This window comes from Phacochoerus africanus, chromosome 3 (genome assembly GCF_016906955.1).
Source record: "Phacochoerus africanus isolate WHEZ1 chromosome 3, ROS_Pafr_v1, whole genome shotgun sequence".
NCBI lineage: Eukaryota > Metazoa > Chordata > Mammalia > Artiodactyla > Suidae > Phacochoerus > Phacochoerus africanus.
Genome location: NC_062546.1, coordinates 133,910,269 through 133,924,989, shown reverse-complemented (window position 1 = coordinate 133,924,989; position 14,721 = coordinate 133,910,269). Strand labels below are relative to the sequence as shown.

Genomic DNA, 14,721 nt, shown 5'->3' with positions numbered 1-14,721 from the left:
CATATGGAAAATATGAAAATCATTAGTATTAACATCACCAATGCTATGGCAGGGAGAAATAATTCCACTGCCATTATAAATGGTGTTGGGGGTAACTAATCTCTTGAAAGCAATTAGTAGCAATTATTAGGTAAACTACAACTCTAATTACTTTGCTTAAGTATAATGAATTTTATTCAAACTAAACTGTAAATTATAATCTTGTACATTGAAACTTCATTCAGTTTCCATAAATTTTTTTGCCTATTTAGCAGAGCTGAGCATAGGCTCTGTCTTTTAAACATTCTACACATACTCAAAACAATACATTCACTGGTTTGGTACTCAATAAAATAAGGTGTAAGCATAATCCATTTTGACTATGCAAGAATGGACAAAAAACAAAACACTGAATGAAATGAATTACGAATTATTTAGAGCTTTCATGAACACCTATGTAGAAATTGCCTTAAAAGTGAGCACTCAGCACAAAAGGAGAAATGAAAAGGTAGATTGAAATTGAATGAATTTTTCAAGATCTATTTCTAAGGCTATTCTAGTAAATGACTATTAGAAAAGTAAAAGTTTTCCATGTCTTCTTTGAAAGCGTTTTAATTCCTGAACATAATTCTGATAGAGACTTATCCTCCATGTTTTGCAAATAAGAACTTTCAGCTGTAGGATTACAGACATATTTTAACCTAAAAAGATCAGATCTCATATGCTTCAAATACAGTAAAATATACAGCAAAAGGACATGTTTTATAGCCTGTGGTCCTGTTGTCTTTCTGACAACTTGTGGTGACACAAGTCAGGGCAAATCTTTGAAATCAGAGTTAAAGAAACCTACATTATAAATGAGAGAAAATGAGACCAAAAATTAAAATGAAGATGGATTTCAGAGCCCATTGTTCTTGTGTTTGGTAAAGTTTAAAAAAATCTGTTGGTTTTAGCAATAGAAAAAAGTAAGATGAGACATAATTTTCCTGAGCCAAATGCATGCAAGTTTCAACCTATTTTGAATCTGTTCTTGATACATTTATAAATCAAATTTATCCTCTGTGTGAGACATTTTCAAATATATGTCACATTAGAGTACAACTCTGCCCTCTGGGGTGTTGTTAGGAAGAAAGCCAAAAGCTAAGTCATGCATCCTTGTTCAAAGGTCGGAAGGAGCACTCTTCCATTATATCTCAAATGGCATGCTCTGAAAACTGTTGACCTAATTTTAATTTTTCTTTAAAAGAAAAAGAACTAGAAACTAAAATAATATTAATATAACTCAACATAAGTGACTCATTTTGCAGTTTCATATCATCCTCTTTAAATACTCTCTGGATATTCCACAGAAACATCAGACGTTTGATCTTTTCAGCTAAAAATTTCAGCTAAAATACGTTTTAATGATGCATTCATTGAAATTCCTCCACTTTAGTTATAATTCAAAAGATCACTTCAATATTATTCAAGACTTTTTAACAAAGTATTTCCTGCCCCCTTATTACCAAGGGCAAGTAAACATGAGGTGTGATGCGAATGCAAAGGGACATGTGGCACTGAGTGCCAGTCTATGTGGTAGGGTTAGGGTTAGGATTAGAGCCAAATAGGGCCCTAACATAAATTTTTACTTCATTTTTACTGTTACATTCTTTGCATTTGTTGAACATCAAGTACATTAATGCACCCTAATTTCCATATGTATTTACTTATCTAGGTATAAATTTTAGCACTGTGTAGGGAAAGAAGACATAAATATATTACTTTGCCTTTCAATACAATTAACTTTTGTTCTACTCTTAGGTAAATATTTATAAGATGATCGAGTCCAGTAAATAGTGTAGGACAAGGTTTTAAATTGGGGGGAACATGGCCCACAGTGAGATATATATATATATATCCCAACACTATCACATACTCATTTACGTAAAATCAAAACAAAAGTTTCACAAACCAGCAGTTACTCCTTCTATAAACAATGCACTTTGATATTTTCTGTTCCAGGGTATATTATTTCATTTAAAGCTCTTAGTCACTACCCATTAAATTTATTTCAAGATTTAAAAATGGCTTGTGACTTGTAATTTGAAAAACGTTGATATAAACGATGGCCCTGGGACAGAGTAACAGTAACTATTTCCCACAGAAATGTCTTCTAAAATTGTTTGTAAACATCATTAGCTCTATGAATATGTAAAACAAAAAATACAGTTTTCTGATATACCATAACTCTTGAGCACAGCCATCAATGGAATGAGTAAATTTTCTAGTTTTAAAAACTAAAATCTAACAGTAATCCTGTGAGTAGGAAAATTCAAATTTTTTCATGTCCTTTTGATAACTCCCATTGTATTTAAATTGGTTTAACAGAAGAGGAAGCAGTTCATTTTCTAATCAATTTTTCTTCCCTAGAAACATTTATATATTATGTTTAAAAAGTAACCACTTTTTCTGCCTTTTTATTAGGTGTTAGATATGAAAATAGTTTGATGTGCTATAAATCCTCCACTAACCCTTACAGATTCACCTTTCCCTCTAATTCACCACACTCTATGTCTTTACAAACTGCATCACTAGGATCCCTCACCTTCTAGCCTCCTATTGAGTTCAACTAATGAGATGACAGAGGAGGAGAGAGACATGGCCCTTATTGGGTCATAGTTTGGCTATGGCTGTGATCCTCTATCAAAGACCAAAACTCTTGTCACGTGCTCTTCTACAGCCATACATCTTGCCAGTTTCCATTAACTGTTCCCCACCTTGCTCCTTTAGGCTTAGGAGTAGTGACAGCTTCTGGCTGTTGCAGGTTTCTGGGATTTCATTAACCCTGGTTGATTACTCTTTATCCTGCCTACACTTTTAAAAAAGTCCCTTCATTAAACTCTTTTTATCACCCTTTTTGAGTGATCATCTGTTTCTTGCTGTGACCCTGATTTACACATATCAGATTTATTTTAATGACTAAAACACATGACACCAAGTTTCATAGAGATGAATATATAATCAAAATGGTAACTTATGCCCATAACTTTGACTAAGAGATGTCTATCAAAAAATACCATTGAATGTTTAATTAGTTACGTTTATCTTTGCTTTTATTTCTTTTGCCTTAGAGGATGGATTAAAAAAAATACTGCTACTATTTATATCAAAGAGTGTTTTGCCTATGTTCTCTTCTAAGACTTTCATTGTTTCAGGTCTTATATTTAGGTTTTTAATCTACTTTAAGTTTATTTTTGTATACAGTTTGAAGGAATGTTCTAATATCATTCTCTGACATGTAGCTGTCCAGTTTCCCCAATACCACTTATTGAAGAGACTGTCCTTTCTCCACTGTATTCTTGCTTCCTTTGTCACAGATTAATTGACCATGGGCACAGGGGTTTATTTCTTAGCTCTCTATTCTGTTCCATTTATCCATGTGTTGGTTTTTGTGACATACTATGCTGTTTTGATTTTTGTATCTTTGTAGTATAGTATGAAGTCAGAGAACATGCTACTAAGATTGCTTTAGCAGCATTATGTACAATAGCCAAGATAATGGAAACAACTCGTGTCCATCAACAGATGAATGGATAAAGAACATGTGGTATATGCATACAATTAAATGCTACTCAGCCATAAAAAGAATAAAATTATGCCATTTGCAACAATATGGGTGGACCAAGAGAGAATTATGTTTAGTGAAATAAATCAGAGAAAAACAAATACTATGTTTTCACTCATAAATGGAATCTAAAAAAATAAAATCAATAAATGTATATAACAAAATAGAAAGAGGCTCACAGATATAGAAAAAAACTAGTGGATGCCAGCAAGGAGAGTGAAGGGGAAGGGGCAAGAGAGGGGTATGGGATTAAGAAGATAAAAACTGTTATGTACAAAAGAGATAAGCAACAAGGATATATAATACAGCACAGAGAAATATAGGCATAAATTTTTAATAATTTTAAAAGGAGTATAATCTATAAAAATATTGAATCACTATTTTGTACACCTGAAACTAAGACAACATTGCAAATCAATTACATTGCAATAAAGGAGTTCCTGTTGTGGCTCAGCAGAAATGAATCTGACTAGGAACCATGAAATTGTAGGTTTGATCCCTGGCCTTGCTCAGTGGATTAAGGATCCAGTGTTGCTGGGATCTGTGGTGTAAGTCTCAGACGTGGCTCAGATCTGGCATTGCTGTGGCTCTGGCGTAGGCTGGCAGCTGTAACTCCAATTTGACTCCTAGCCTAGGAACCCCCATATGCCACAGGTGCGGCCCTAAAAAGCCAAAAAACAAAAAATTATACTGCAATAAAAAAAATAGCATCTAAATAAATAAAGTCACATCTGTATTTTTGAAAGATAATGTCTATATTAAAAGTGTTATGGGGGCAGAGCAAGATGGCGGAGGAGTAAGAGGTGAAGCTCACCTTCTCCCACAAACACATCAAAAAAATACATTTGCATGTAAAGCGACTCACATTGACTGCTGGCAGAAGTTAAACCTCCAAAAAGGGCAAGAAACTCTTGACATAACTGGGTAGAACAAAAGAAAGAGAGAAAGAGCAGGAATCAGGACAGGACTAGCATTCCTGAGAGTGAGCCATGAAAGAGAAAAGGAACACACATTCTGGGAAGCCACCTAACTGACGGAAAGATCAGCTGAGTTGGCAGGACCTCAAAGTCGCTGAAAAATGCAGAAGCGTAGCGGGTGGACTGAGAACAGCAAAGCAGAGTGAGAGCTGCAAAGATTATCAGCCAGGGCACCTCAGCCTGAAACACTTGGGTGGAGGCTGGGCACTAAGACTCAGGTTCCAGAGGTCAGTCCCAAGGAGAGGACTGGGGCTGGCTGTGTGGGGTTAGCATGAGGGACTAAAGAACAGTGCACCATGGGCGGGAGAATGGTATGCCACAGACTGAGGAGGGGAACACCATGGCAGAAGGAACCCGGGAGAAGGTCCAGACCACAGCAGAGGCAAGGCGCCATTGTTGGGAAGGGGAGAGGAGGAAGGGCAGACCACCATAGGAAACTCCTGCTCCAGAGCATGCACATGCCCCCAGGCTTTCAGAGGGCAGGGTAGCTCTGGGGTAGGCTATGGGCAATGAGAAGGCTCTTGCTCATTTAGCGGAGAATGGGCACTTCTTGTGCAGGCTACCAGTGGCCAGGCACCTCTTGCATGGGCTAAGGGCATCAGGGGGCTAAGTGCGACATGGTGCTTCTTGCACAAGCTACAGGTGGCAGGGACAGCCTGAGGTGGTCATCTCAGAGGCCAGAGGGAGGAGTGGCTTATCACCACTGGGGGCCTGTGAATGGATGCCACCCTCGACCCCAATCACCTCAGGGGTTGGCAAAAAAGAAAAAAAGAGGGCACTGCAACCAAGCACCACATGCTATTGCATGCACTCCCCTAGGAACACACCCCCCACCCCTGCAGCTGCCACTGCCAGACGCTCTGGGCAGCACCCAGACACTACAAGACCCTTCCCAAGACCCTACAACTAGGAGCAGCTGGTGCAGCACCACCTGAGTGAGCTAAGTGGGACAGGGTGCTTCTTGAGTCGTCTGCAGGCAACGGGGGCAAACCGGCAAACTGCCACAGTTATCCCTGATTCCAGGGGTGGGCATGGCCCAACGCTGCTGGGGATACCTGAACAAAAATCACTTGCAGCCCCAACCACCTCAGAGGGCACCACAGAGGACACTGAAATGGAATACCACCTGTAGTTGCTCTCGCTCCCCTGGGAGCACATCCACCCTGCTGCTGCCACTGCCAAACACTCTGGGCAGTGCCCAGACACTTGATCACTATCCCTTCTCAGAACCTTGCAACCAGGAGCAGCTTGTGCAGCACCTCCTGTGGGGGCTAAGCAGGACGAGGTGCTTATGGCATGGTCTACAGTAGGCAGGGGGCAAACCAACGCAGTTATCTCTGGCTCGAGAGGTGGGAGTGGCTCACCACCACTAGGGGTCTATGAACAGATACCACTTGCAGGCCCATTCACCTCAAGGGCAACACAGAGGAGGACACTGTGACCAAACACCACCTGTTGGTACTCACACCTCTGGGAACACACCCACCCTGCTGCTGCCACTGCCAAATGTTCCAGTCAGTACCCACATGCCTGATCTCTGTCATTTCCCAGGATCCTGGAACTAGGAGAAGCCTGTGCAGCACCTCCTATTTGGGCTAAGTGAGACGGGTTGCTTCATGCATGGTCCACAGGTGGCGGGGGAAAACCACTGCAGTTATCACTGACTCTAGGGACAGTCAAGGCCCACTCCCAATAGGGGTTCCTGAACAGGCACCACGTGCGATTCCAATCACCTCAGAGGAAGGAATTGCAATCGAACATAAGTTGGAGTTCCTCTCACTCTCCTGGGAATTCACACACCCTGCTGCTCCTACTTCAAATGCTCTGATCACCTCAAAGATCTTCCTAGAGGTTATTACCACTTTCCAGGGCCCTGCAACTAGGAGTAGCCTGTGCCACCTTCCTGCAGGTCCTTGCTGCTATTGAGAACCCAATGACCAGGCACTGACTGCTGACCCTACCCATTGCCTCCTTCTCCCTGAAAAAACACTGAGTGTCCTGGGGATAACAGCCTGTTCACACCAAAGAAAGAGACAGCAAATATTCAAACTCCCACACCAAAAAAAAATAGTAAGCCCCCAAAACATACAAACGGGTACTCTTGCATTGAAGTAGCCTTACAAGACTACAGTTTGGCTTCCCCAAACTCACAGAAAAAGAAAAACACAAGAAAGATGAAGAATCTCAGAAACCATTCCCAGTTAAACCAACAGGAGAACTCACCTAAAGCAGTCAACAATGAAACACACCCCTGCAGTCTGACAGACTTGGAGTTCAAAAAGGAGATAGTGAAAATACTGAAGAAATTAAGAGAGGAAATGAACAGTTATGCAGATTCCTTTAGAAAGGAATTAGAAAATCTAAGGAGGAGCCAAGAAAAACTCTAAAATTCATTTGCAGAGGCAAACTGAGCTTAAGGCAATAAAGAGCAGAATGAATAATGCAGAGGAACGAATTAGTGACATGGAAGATAGAATAATGGAAATCACCCCATCAGGACAGCAGACAAGAAACCAAATGAAAAAACATGAAAGCAATATGAGACCTATGGGATAATATAAAGCAGGCCAATCTATGCATAATATGAATTCCAGAAACAAAAGAAAAAGAAAAGGGGATTGAAAATATATTTGAAGAAATTATTGCTAGAAACTTTCCAAATCTAAAGGATACTGATTTCAAGATACAGGAAGCACAGAGGGCCCCAAACAAGTTGAAACAAACAGGCTCACATCAAGACACATTATAATAAAAATGGCAAAAGTTAATGATAAAGAGAGGATCCTAAAGGCAGCACAAGAAAAGCAAAGTGTCAATTATAAGAGAACTCCCATAAGGCTATCAGCTGACTTCTCTACAGAAACACTACAGGCCAGAAGGGAGAGGCAAGATATATTTGAAGTGCTGAAAGGAAAAAAAATTTGCAACCTAGAATACTCTATCCCACAAGAATATAATTTAAAATACAAGGGGAAATATAGAATTTCTCCAACAAACAAAAGCTAAAAGAATACAGCAATACAAAACCCACTCTAAAAGAAATACTGAAAGGGCTTCTCTAAATTAAAAAAAGAGAGAGAGAGAAAAGAAAAAAAGAATTAGGATGGAGGAAACCACAATTGGAAAGCAGTCACTTAAATAAGCCAGCATACAGGTCTAAACATGAAGATGCTAAAAAAAAAAAAAAAAAAAAGACATCAACGTCATACAAGGTGGGGAAGGAAAGTAAGAAAATACAGATTCTTTTTTTTTTTTTTTTACTTTAATGATGTGTTTGAGCCTATATGACAATCAGGCAAAAACAAGCAGAAATAGGAAGGGGTTAACATACTTAAAAAACAGGACAACCACAAATCAAAACAAAACATTACATTCACAAAAAAATGAAAAGTATTCAAGCGTAAAATAAATGGAAACCATCCAACCAAAAAAAGAAAAGAAGAAAAGAGAAACAGAATCAACTGAAAAACAAGGTTTAAAATGGCAATATATACATATCTATCAATAATCACCTTAAATGTCAGGGGACTAAATGCTCCAATCAAAAGACATAGAGTGGCTGATTGGATAAAAAAGCAAAAAATCCTTCAATCTTCTATCTACAAGAAACTTACCTTAGGGCAAAGGACACATATAGATTGAAAGTGAGGGTATGGAAAAAGATATTTCATGCCAATGGACATGACAGGAAAGCAGGAGACAAGGCAGTCAGACAAAATAGACTTTAAAATGAAGGCCATAAAGAAAGACAAAGCAGGACACTATTTAATGGTAAAGGATCCATTCAAGAAGAGGATATTACTATCATCAACATATATGACCCTAATATAGGAGCACCCAGATACCTACAACAAATATTAACAGACATAAAAGGAGAAATTGATGGGAATACAATCATAGTAGGAGACTTTACCACCCCACTCACATCAATGGACAGATCCTCTAGACAGAAAATCAATAAGGCAACGGAGATCCTAAAGGACACAATAGAAAGGTTAGACTTAATTGATATTTTCAGGACATTACATCCAAAAAACTCAGAATATACATTCTTCTCAATTGCACATGGAACGCTCTCAAGGATCAATCACATACTGGGGCACAAAGCTAACCTCAACAAATTTAGGAGCATAGAAACTATTTCAATTATCTTCTCTGACCACAATGGTATGAAACTAGAAATCAACCACAGGAAAAGAAATGAAAAAAAAAAGTACTACATGGAGACTAAACAACATGCTACTAAAAAACCAGTGGGTCAATGAGGAAATCAAGAAGGAAATTAAAAAATATCTCAAGACAAATGATAATGAAGACATAAACACTCAAAATTTATGGGATGCTGCAAAAGTAGTGCTCAGTGGGAAATTCACAGCAATATAGGCCTTTCTCAAAAAAGAATACAAATCTCAAACCAACAACTTAACCCACAACCTAAATGAAATAGTAAAAGAAGAACAAACAAAACCTAAAGTCAGCAGAAGGAAGGAAATCATAAAGATCAGAGAGGAGATCAATAAAACAGAGATTTAAAAAGCAATATAAAAAAATCAGTAAAACCAAGAGCTGGATCTGTGACAAGGTAAACAAAATTGACAAACCTCTGGCCAGACTCACTAAGAAGAGCAGAGAAAGAACCCAAATAACCAAAATTAGAAATGAAAAAGGGGAAATCACAACAGATACTGCAGAAATACAAAAACCTTAAGAGAATACTATGAAAAGTTATATGCCAACAAATTTGACAACCTAGAAGAAATGGACAACTTTCTAGAGACTTACGGCCTGCCAAAACTGAATCAAGAAGAAATAGACCAACTGAACAGACTGATCATTAGGAATGAAATTGAATACATCATGAAAACACTCCCTACAAATAGAAGTCCAGGACCAGATGGCTTCACAGGCGAATTCTACCAAACATACAAAGAGCATCTGGTGCCCATCCTCCTTACACTTTTTCAAAAGGTCGAAGAAGAAGGAACACTCCCAAAGACATTCTATCACATCGCCATCACCCTAATTCCAAAACCAAAGATACCACCAAAAAAGAAAACTATAGGCCAATATCTTTGATGAATATAGACATTAAAATGCTCAACAAAATCTTAGCCAACCGAATCCAATAACATATAAAAAAGACCGTACACCATGACGAGGTGGGATTAATCCCAGGTTCACAAGGATGGTTCAACATATGCAAATCAATCAACATCATACACCACATTAAAAAAAGAAAAGTCAAAAACCAGATGATCATCTCAACTGATGCAGAGAAAGCATTTGACAAAGTCCAACATCCATTTATGATAAAAACTCTTACCAAAGTGGGTATAAGAGGGAACATACCTTAACATAATCAAACCATTTATGACAAACCTACAGCAAATATAATACTCAATGGAGAAAAGCTGAAAGCCTTCCCACTAAAATCTGGAGCAAGACAGGGATGCCAACTCTCACCACTATTGTTCACCATAATATCAGAAGTCCTAGCCACAGCAATTAAACAACCTGAAGAAATAAAAGGCTTCCAAATAGGAGAGAAGAGGTAAAACTGTCACTGTATGCAGATGACATGATACCATATATAGAAAACCCTAAGGACTCAACCCAAAAACTACTTGAACTGATCAACAAATTCAGCAAAGTAGCAGGATATAAGATTAACATTCAGAAATCAGTCACATTTCTGTATACTAACAACGAAATAGTAGAAAAGGAATACAAAAATACAATACCTTTTAAAATTGCACCCCTGAAAATCAAATACCTGGGAATACACCTGACCAAGAAGCTAAAGGACTTATATGCTGAGAACTATAAAACATTAATCAAGGAAATTAAAGAGGATGTAAAGAAATGGAAAGACATTCCATGCTCCTGGGTTTGAAAAATTAATATTGTAAAAATGGCCATACTGCTCAAAGCAATGTAGAGATCCAATGCAATCCCTATCAAATTATCTATGACATTTTTCACAGAACTAGAACAAACAATCCAAAAACTTTTATGGAACCATGAAACAAAAACTAAGCAGGAGGTATAACTCTCCCAGACTTCAGGCAATATTACAAAGCCACAGTCGTCAAAACAGTGTGGTGCTGGTACCAAAACAGACATACAGACAATGCAACAGAATAGAGAACCCAGAAATAAACCCTGACACCTACGGTCAACTAATCTTTGGCAAAAGAGGCAAGAACATAAAATGGGGAAAAGAAAGTCTATTTAGCAAGAATGCTGGGAAACCTGACAGCTGCATGCAAATCAACGAAACTTGAACACACCCTCACACCATGCATGAAATAAACTCAAAATGGCTTAAAGACTTAAATATAAGACAAGACACCATCAAACTCCTGGAAGAGAACATAGGCAAAACATTCTCAGACATCAACCTTACAAATGTTTTCTCTGGTCAGTCTCCCAAAGCATCAGAAATAAAAGCAAAAATAAACCAATGGGACCTAATCAAACTGACAAGCTTTTGCACAGCAAAGGAAACCAAACAGAAAACAAAAAGACAACTTACAGAATGGGAGAAAATACTTTAAAATGATGCAACTGACAAGGGCCTCATCTGTAAAATATACAAACAACTTATACAAACTCAACAGCAAAAAACTAACAACCCAATTGAAAAATGGGCAAAAGACCTGAATAGACATTTCTCCAAGGAAGATAAACAGATGGCCAACAAGCAATTGAAACGATGCTCCACATCCCTGATTCTTAGAGAAATGCAAAACAAAACTACCATGAGATATCACCTCACGCCAGTCAGAATGGCCATCATTAATAAGTCCACAAACAACAAGTGGCGGAGGGGGTGTGGAGAAAAGGGAACCCTCCCTCACTGTTGGTGGGAATGTAAGCTGGTACAACCACTATGGAAGACGGCATGGAGGTACTATGGAAAACAGTATGGAGGTACTTTAGAAAACTATACATAGAACTACCGTATGACCCAGCAATCCCACTCTTGGGCATATATCAGGACAAACCTTTCCTTAAAAAAGACACATGTAGCTGCATGTTCATTGCAGCACTATTCACAACAGCCAAGACATGGAAACAACCCAAATGTCCATCGACAGATGATTGCATTAGGAAGAAGTGGTATGTATACACAATAGAATACTACTCAGCCATAAAAAAGGACAAAAGAATGCCAATTGCAGCAACATGGATGGAACAAGAGACTCTCATACAGAGCGAAGTAAGTCAGAAAGACAAAGACAACTACCATATGATATCACTTATAGCTGGAACCGAATATACAGCACAAATGAGCCTTTCCACAGAAAAGAAAATCATGGACTTGGAGAATAGACTTGTGGTTGCCAGGGTGGATGGGGAGAGAGTGGGACAGATTGGGAGCTTTGGGTTAAAAGATGCAAACTATTGCCTTTGCAATGGATTAGCAATGAGATCCTGCTGTGTAGCACTGGGAAGTATGTCTAGTCATTTATGATGGAGCATAATAATATGAGAAAAAAGAATGTATACATATATGGGTAACTGGGTCGCCATGCTCTACAGTAGGAAGCAAAAATCGTATTTGGGAAATAACAATTTTTAAAAAGTGTATAATTAGCAAAAAATTATTGTTGTATGAAGAGCAGAGGGGAAAATGGTGGGAGAAAGTCTTTGAATCATCAACGAACTCTCAATAGCATAATTAACCCAAGGATGCTTAGTTTCTGAAAAAAATGATAAACAGCATATAGAATAAGCTTCTGGATGTGCGAAAGTGAGTGAAAAAGGGGAACTAATCAAACATAAGTATTAAACACTTGCAAAGAATATTTCCTATAACTCAAGGAATGTATGTATATATTTCCACTAATAAAGAACCACTCAGAAATTACATTTTAATTTGGTTTACTGGGTCTCTTTCAACCTATATGTCAAGGCTAATTTTGAGTTTCACTTAGTATGCTATGTTTCAATAAAATAAATGAACCCATGTTTTTTAATAGCATATTATTTGCTCTAAGAGCTTGGTCTGAGAAGATGTTGCTGTCATTTATGTCAGAGAGTGTTTGGCCTATGTTTTCCTCTAAGCGTTTTATAGTGTCTGGTCTTATATCTAGGTCTTTAATGCATCAGAGGAGTGGATCAAGAAGATGTGGTACATATACACAATGGAATATTACTCAGCCATTAAAAGGAATGAAATACGGGCATTTTTAGCAACATGGATGGACCTAAAAATTATCATGCTAAGTGAAGTCAGCCATACAATGAGACACCAACATCAAATGCTTTCATTGACATGTGGAATCTGAAAAAAGGACAGACTGAATTTCTTTGCAGAACAGATACTGTCTCACAGACTTTGAAAAACTTATGGTCTCCAAAGGAGACAGTTTGGGGGGGTGGAGGGATGTGCTGGGGGTGTGGGATGGAAATCCTATAAAATTGGATTGTGATGATCATTGTACAACTACAAATGTAATAAATTCATTGAGTAATAAAAAATAGCATATTATTTTGAAATTAGGTATTTAAATACTTATATCTACTTTAAAACAGATTATACCATTTCACAGTAATACACGTTAATCTATTTGATACACTATTGATTAAATCATATGAAATGCATGAAATTTATTTATTCTAAAATAGCCTCAATAAATTATTCTCTCTCCTTCTCAATTTTTTTTTTTTTAAAGGAGGGTGGAGTTCCCGTCGTGGCTCAGTGGTTAACGAATCCGACTAGGAACCATGACATTGTGGGTTCAATCCCTGGCCTTACTCAGTGGGTTAAGGATCAGGCATCGCTGTGAGCTGTGGTGTAGGTCGCAGAAGTGGCTCGGATCCCGCGTTGCTGTGGCTCTGACGTAGGCTGGCAGCTACAGCTCCGATTCGACCCCCAGCCTGGGAACCTCGACATGCCACGGGTGCAGCCCTAGAAAAGGCAAAAAGACAAAAAAAAAAAGCAAAAAACAGTAGGGTGTCCATTTCTAAAAGTGTCTAATTGGGGAGGTGTCAATTAGGTTTCATTTGCTTATTTAAAGTAAATGTGTTATTTCACCTTTACACATGCAAGAAAAAATAGAACTGGGAATAAGAATTGTAGAGTAAAACCCTCTGTCATAGGAATAGAAATAAAAAGGAACAAACTAAATCATCATGTAAAAATTTCAAGATTTTTCTCATCTCATTTATTTGGAAAACTCCACCCATTCAAACTTTAAAGACCAGCGTGGGGACTACACATTTAGATCAGAGATGTTAGTCTGCTGAAATGAGGTAGTCCAGAGTCAGGCTGAAATATTCAAATGGTGAAATGCTGAAAAGCACAGTGTTGATAATCTTCTGATTCTAAGCTATTTCTGGTTCAGGATTAATTTCATCACAACATACAATATTATACTTATTATTGACACTGTGACCCAAAGAATACTATCTCTCTAGAGGACCTAACATCTGATGGTTTAAGGATAGAACGTGTTTGAGAAGTTAAGAACAGTTTCCACTAGTCAAAAGTATTTCAATAGGCAGTGATACCTTCATAACTGGGTTCCTGCCTTGTTTGCCCACCCAATCCTCCAGATTTGTTTGTTTTGAATTCTGGACTTGACTCTTGCCTTGTTCTTAAGCAGACGTAGAGCCTCAGTTCTGTTGATGCACCCAACTCTGTACCCAGAAAATGATTCTAACTGCTGCCTCATGCTGTCTTTGCTCTCTTCATGTTGCTTGCATACAAAATAGCCGAGGAGTCTCCGTCTTAGAGGCCTTCCTTTGTTTATTCTGCTGTGTCCTTCCCTAAGCATTTGCCACACCCCATAAGCTTGTTGGATGCTCAAGACCAAGTTCATTGTGGTATAACCTATCTCTCTGCTACTGATGCTCCCATTTAGGGGATCAGCAGATAAGCAGGGTTTCCTGGATAAAGGCTGAAAATTTGTATGTGGGGCTACATACCACCTGGATTTAAGTCTTGTTTCAATTAATTCCTAGCTGTGTGACTTCACCATCTTATGTAATCTCTCTGCATCTTGAGTGACTTATTAATACATGTAAAGTTCTTGAGTTTGGCAAGCATGTATTAAGTTCTCAATAAATATTATTTCTAATATTTTTATTTATATTATTATTTGTGCTATTAGAGCCACAAAAAAACAGTAAGACTTAGTTCCTTCCCTCAAA

The 14,721-nt window shown here is 38.2% G+C and overlaps 1 protein-coding gene across 1 annotated transcript in view; it reads right to left on the bottom strand.

Annotated features, from left to right (window-relative positions):
• The window catches only part of SLC4A10 (solute carrier family 4 member 10), a 238,387-nt gene that overhangs the window by 208,123 nt on the left and 15,543 nt on the right, over positions 1-14,721 (bottom strand). The gene's annotated exons all lie outside the window — the stretch shown is intronic.